The following is a 6,791-nucleotide window of genomic DNA, read 5'->3' as shown; positions in this document are numbered from 1 at the left end:
GGTGGCAAAAAACCTTAAAAAAAAAAAAAAAGGTAATAGCAGTTTCCACAGGTCGGTGGTAAACCGTGTGGAGGAAGCTGGATCCCACATGGCCAGCTACGGGTGGAATCCTGGGCCCTGTGGCTTGAAAATCACACTGAACAGGGTGTAGCTGTGCCCCGAATCCAGACAGGATGGAGAAATGGAAGAAAAGGGTTGTGGTATAACCGTGCCCTCATGCCCCGGCACATGCACCTCTGGCACTAAAAACTTTTTAAAAAGAAAAAGTTAAAATACACATGCCCTGGGGCCAGCAATCACACTCGGGATCTGATAAGAGACCAGTACTTGGGGGTGTCTACCGCAGCACAGCTTAGCCCGGCAAAACTCTGCGAGGGACGGGGGGGCCACAGAGCTGCACAGCAGGAGCTGCTCTGTGAGGGGACCCTGCTCTGTGAGGGGGACCCTGCTCTGTGAGGGGGAGTCTGTGAGGGGAGCCCACTCTGTGAGGGGAGCCCACTCTGTGAGGGGAGCCGCTCTGTGAGAAGAAGCAGATTCATGGAGCGTCGCGGTAGCCACCATTGCCTCCGGTCACGCGGGCTTAGTGAAGGATGTGGAGAGGGACACTCCCGGCCTCAGCCTGGGAGGAGGAAGCCTCCAGAAGCAGGAGCAGGGATGAGGACAGGGTCTAAAGCCTAGATGACTTTGTTTCTTCTCTCTCTCTCTCTCTCCTCTCTCTCTCCCTCTTTTTCTAAGGTTTTTGCCACAGGACACCTGCACTCACTGGAGAGAGACAGAGAGAGGGAAGGTGAGACGTGCCGGTCATCCCTGGGGAAATGGCCATGACCTAATCGCTTCTCCATTCTCCTCAGGATTCTGGACACACGCACACACATGCACCTGGCATAATTTTGAAGCCACTGGGTGCGGGACTTGAACTGCAGTAGGCCATGTGGGAATGCACGTGCCACGCCACCTGCAGCCCCGTGTGTTTCCTTCTTACGGAGTAGAATGAGCTGGCCCCGAGGGTGGGCTGAAGAACCTCTGTGCCTGTCTACAGTTGTGGGAGCAAGGAGTGCCTCTTCATCGCCCAGAGGGTCCACGCAGAGGAGACCCCGCTGCTGCCCATGAGAGGGCTGCCACAGCACCCCCAGCTGGGAGGCCTGCCAGCTAAGTCGGGCTCACGCGCTCTCCTCTCCCCAAAGGAGCCCTCGGGGAGTCCCACCTGCGGGTCCTCTCCCTGGTCATGGGCTCTGCAAAGGCTTCTGGAGGCGCCCCAGGAGCCCTCCCCAGGGCTGTGGGTAGAGAGAGGCTGGGGAGCCGCAGCTGCCCCTCTTCCTTCCCTCCCTCTGCCCCCCCTGCCCTGCATCTGCTGGCCAGCCTGTGACCCCGTCATCAACAGAGCTGACCCAGCACGAGCAGGACAAAACTAGAACCTGGAGCTCAGCACAGTCCTTCCCTACTCCAAGCCAGAAAGCCTGCAGCAGACCCGAGGGCAGGGGAAGCCACGGAGTCCGCGGCTGGGGAACAGGGTGGGTCCCAGAGGCAGTCAGCGGGTGAGGGCCGAGGCGGAGGAGGCAGCTTCTCCTCACTGTGGTGGCCGCAGCCTTCGGCCGAGTGGTGCCAGGTGGCGATCTCTGGAGCCCCCACATTCTGAGGGTGACCGTAACTTTTCTGAGGTGACTGTCACTTGGCGATGACCTCTAAGCAGGATAAAGACCTAGGAGGCCGTGGCTGATAGATCTGAACGGGGAGCCCTGAGGGGACAAATGATGTCTGCAGTCATGACCTGCTGACACTCAGACGCCACAGGCCACGATGGTCGCTGAAGCGTTCCAAACCAAGCCAGGTGGAAACTTCCTCGGCCACAGCAGCAGCAGTGCGGTCCTCAGTAGCTGCGTGGACTGGGCGGCCCCGGTCTGGAACACTTCCACCATGCAGGAAGTCCCGCCGGCAGCCCCCTGCTCTGCTGGGAGTCACAGGGCAGCTGGGAGGGCCGTGCTTGGCGCTGTGATCCTTAGGCGGTGCCTGGTGGGTGACCGTCTTGCACAGCAGAGATCTTGCACACTGGCGTGTAGCTACGAGAGAATGCAAAGCATCCACCTTCTGCAAACCGCTCATGACATTATACAGAAGAGCACAAAGATATCTGTCCTTGGGGAGAGCAGACTTAGCCCCCCTGACTTCACCTCACCATGATCCCCTTCCTCCTCTTCCTGCTCCTCTTCCCCAACGTCGTCGCCTCATCGTTGTCCATGTCCTTACAAATCTCCCGCCGAGCCTTCGATGCTTCGATTTCCTCACTGCCATAATACGTAATTCAGTAGAGTGACTGTATTTGTGTGCACAAAATCACCTTTTTTTAGGTTGAGAAAAGCGTACGTGTCTCTGACCCCTGTGTCCTGTACCTTCAGGCACTGCTTGCTTATAACCCATGGATTCATGGAAAGTGACAGGAAATGCTAACGAAGGGACACATCATCGTCTCACAGTGACCCAAGCTACCCCAGAAGCACTCGGGGAGACTGCAGCGTGCTCCGAAGTGCAGCATTCGTAAAGCCATGCACGGAGCTTGGTTAGATCCCGGGTCAAAGACGGAGAAAAGAAGTTGGTTGTGAAAGATACTAGGACAGATAGGAAAGTCTGAATGCAGACCACATATTTAGGTGACAGGCTTGAGTGCATGCTGATTTCCCTGGGCCTGACAGGAGACAAGCGCTGACGTATTTAAGGAGGAAGTGTAGTGGTATGGCCATTTATGACAAGCCCACAGCTAACACCACGAATGGGGACAGCTGAAGGCTTCCTCTAAGGCTTCCCTGCACAAGACAGGGTGACCACGGTCACCACTGTTAGTAACGGAGCCCTGGACACCCTAGTGAGACCACTAAGGCAGGACAAAGACATCGGGGACATCCAGGTTGCGGAAGTTAAATTGTCCCCATTTGCAGATGATATGCTCTGGTAGACAGAAACCCCGAATATGCCACACACTTATACAAACTCTACAACTAACGAATTAGGTAAAGTTGCAGTATAGAAAGTCAACACACGAATGTTGGTAGCTAATATAAACGCTTCATATATATATATGCTAATAATGAAATAGCTAAAAAAATACATTTAAAAAGTGATCTCATTTACAATAGATAAAAAGAAAAGAAAATACCACAAATAATTTTTAAGAGATTTTTTTTCTAGAGTACACAGACCAGCTCAAGAGTCAGAGAGACAGAAAGCAAGAAATCAGCCCCCAGGGGGATAGCCACACTACAGTCCCTCCTTCTCTAGTCTCCTCTTGGGATATTTGGCATGCATGCACACACTCCAGCTGTGAGTTTAAGCCACCAGCTCCAAGACTCAAATCACTGTCAACTACATGGGAGTCCAATGACGTAACCATTATGCCATCTTCTGGTCCCCCTAGAAATAAATTTAACCAAAGAAGTGAAAGATCTCTGTAATGAATACTTTAAAGCACTGATGAAAGAAATTGAAGAAAACACACATAGACACAAAAATAGAAAACCATCCCACAGTCATAGATTGGAAGAATCAATATTGTTAAAATGTCTACACCTCTAAAAGCAATACATAGGTCCAATACAGTACAGAATCAAAGCACAGAAATAGAAAAAAAAAAAGTACAATGTGTATGGAATCACAAAATACCCAGAATAGCCAACACAATCCTGAGCACAAAGAATGGAGCTGGAGGCATCACACTACTGGGTTTTAAAATATTCCATAAGGCTGGGGCTAGCACGTGGCATAGTGGTTAATGTGCAGACTCTCACATGGCCAATGCGCTTCAAGTCCTGGACCCAGTGGCTTGAAAATCACATTGAGCATGTGTGCACATGCATGCCCAAAATCCTGAGGAGAAAATGGAAGAAGGGATCGGAGTGTGGCCAAACCCCCTGAGGCGTGATTTCTCCTTTTCCCTGACTCTGTCTCTCTCCAGTGAGTGCACATACCCTATGGCACAAATGAAAATAAAAACAAAATGAGAATATATATATATATACACATATATATATATACACACACACACACACATACACACACACGTGCATATATAAACACACACACACACACACACACACACACACCATTATAGCATAACAAAAACAGCATGGTACTGGCAAAGAAACAGACAGAGACCAGTGAAACTAAACAGCAAATCCAGAAGTAAACCCACATGTATACAGCCAGTTAGTTTTCACAAAAGATGCCAAGAACATCCAGCAATAAATGGTGTTGGAGAAAGTGGACATCCATATGCAGAAAAATGAAGAAGATCTGTATCTCTCATCATACCAAAAGATCAACTCCAGATGAATTAAAAGCTAACATAAACCCAAAACAATGAAGCTAATAGAAGAAACATAGGGAAAATACTTCAGCACATCACTACTGGCAAAGAGTTTATAAGTAAAACTTCAGGCAACAAAAATGAAAACAGAGAAGTGGGATTATATCAAGCTAAAAGTCTTCTGACAACAAAGGCAACAATCAACAGAGTAAAGAGAAAACCTACATAATGGGAGAAATATTTGCACACTATCCATCTGATGAACAACGAATAATCAGATTATGTAAAAAAAAAACCTCAAACAGTTCAATAGTAAATATATATAAATAAATAACCTAATTGAAAATTGGCAAATGACTTAAATAAGCAGTTCTTGAAAGAAGATCTACAGATGACCAAGCATATGAAAAAATGCTCAGCATCACTAATATTAGGAAAGTGCAGATCAAAACCACAAAGAAATATTATCTCACCCCTGTCAGAATGACTGTTATCAAAAAAATTAAAATAACAAGTGCCAAGCATGCAGAGAAAAGGCGCTCTGTTACGCTGTTGATGGGCAGGTAAATTAGTGTAGTCATTATGGCAAACACGATGGGGGCGCCTCAACAAATTAACAATAGGACTGCCGTATGACCCAGCAATCCCACTACTAGGTGTGTCCCCAACGGAAAGGAAAGCAGTATGTCACAGAGATCTCTGCACCTCAGTGTTTATTGTAGCACCATCCACAAGAGCGAGATATGAGAGCTCCTAAGTGCCCATCAGCTGATGGAGTCTCTCTGTCTCTTACACACACACACACACACACACACACACACAGGAATACTATTCAGCCATTTAAAAGGACACAATCCTGTCATTTGAGGTTCAATGCGTGAGCCTGAAGGACATTATGCTAAGTGCACTAGCCCAGCCACAGAAAGAGAAGTACCACATCTTCCCCCTCGTATGTGGAAATGAGCAAAGCAGCCTCCGAGAGGCAGAGGGATGAAGAACGATGCTGGAAGCTGGAAGCTGGGAGGGGTGGGGTGGAGAGAAGAGGGAGGTCGATGGCAGATGTGCAGTGGCGGGCAGACAGGAGGAGCAGTGCCAGGTGCCCTGCGATACAGGGGCAAGAGCACAGATGGCAGCACTTGCTGTGCGTCGGAGTAACTCAGAGGCAGGAGTTCGGACGTTCCCAGCACAAGTGACAAGCAGTTGGGTCGACAGGCGTGCTAGTGATCGCGAGTGAGTCACTACACGTGTTCTCACACTGTAAAGTCATACTGCACTCCCACGATTATGAGCAATTATTTTGCTAATTTAATTTTTTTAAATTGAAAAGAAGGATAAATTGTCGTGAAATCTGCAATTCATTTTCAGATGGTTCCTCAGAAATTATGTGCATCACCTATACATGTACATCGCCCGTGTCTGACAAAGCACCGCCATCGCTGAATCTTGGTGAAGGATATGTTCACAGTCATTTGATAATTTTTACACCTTTTAAGATAGTGCTTTATAATAAAAAGGTAAAGAGGAAGTAAAGGTTTCATTTTGTTTTTGAAGTAATACGTGCAACTCTCCACTAAAGAATGACCATATTTAGAGGGCCAGTAGGCGGCACGGTGGTATACACACTGAATTCCTACAGATCATGGTTTGAGTCCCAGTCCTGGTGGCTTGAGGATCATGCTGGGCACATGTGTGTGCGTGTCCAAAAATCTCAAATGGAGAATGGAGGAACAGGGATTGAAGTGTGGCCATCCCCCAGAGGGGTGATTTCTCAGTTTCCCTCTCACTGCCTCTCTGTCTGTCTTTGGTGAGCACAAGCATTCTACGACAAAAACCTAAAAACAAAACAAAACAAGGCTTTATGATTATAAGCCTTTCAAAAGAGTTAGTGAATATTATTTGTTTTATATATTTGAATTAATTTGTTTCCAAAAAAATATTTTTTCCTCCTTAAAAACATTTTATTTAAATGCTATGTTTTATGTTTAAATTTAAAGTTTACTTTCCCCAAGTGCCTTTGAATAAATGTACCTGTTAATGAAACCTTAACTTTTGGTAAAACTAGCATGCTAGAATCGACCCTTAGGCGGCTTGAGTATGAATTCCTTACGCTCCTGATAAGTTTAGCCATTCCTTTTGGAGAAGTCCGAACTTCACATGTTTGCACAGGTGGTAAGATTTCAAGGGCCTGTGTTGTGCGCACGTGCGCTGAGCGCCATCCGGGCCTAGGCTTGACCACGCGGCCAGAGCGGACAATGGAAAGGAATCTTGGGCTGTGCTGCAGAAGTAAAGAAAACTGCTTCCTTCCACCTGCATGAATTAGAACCCTTTGTTGTAAGTGACAGGAAACGTGACCAAAATTAAGCAGAAAAGGGAAGTCAATGACTCAACTACACGATCCAGAGGAAAACAGATTCCACTGCTCAGCCGCCTCTCAGCTGTGTGGCTTTATCTTCAAACCCCTCTCGTGGGTGCAAAATGGCTACCACAGCCACCGCCG

Source organism: Tupaia chinensis, unplaced genomic scaffold, assembly GCF_000334495.1.
Source record: "Tupaia chinensis unplaced genomic scaffold, TupChi_1.0 Scaffold141173_1, whole genome shotgun sequence".
NCBI classification, from domain to species: Eukaryota; Metazoa; Chordata; class Mammalia; order Scandentia; family Tupaiidae; genus Tupaia; species Tupaia belangeri.
This window is presented reverse-complemented; position numbering follows the sequence as displayed.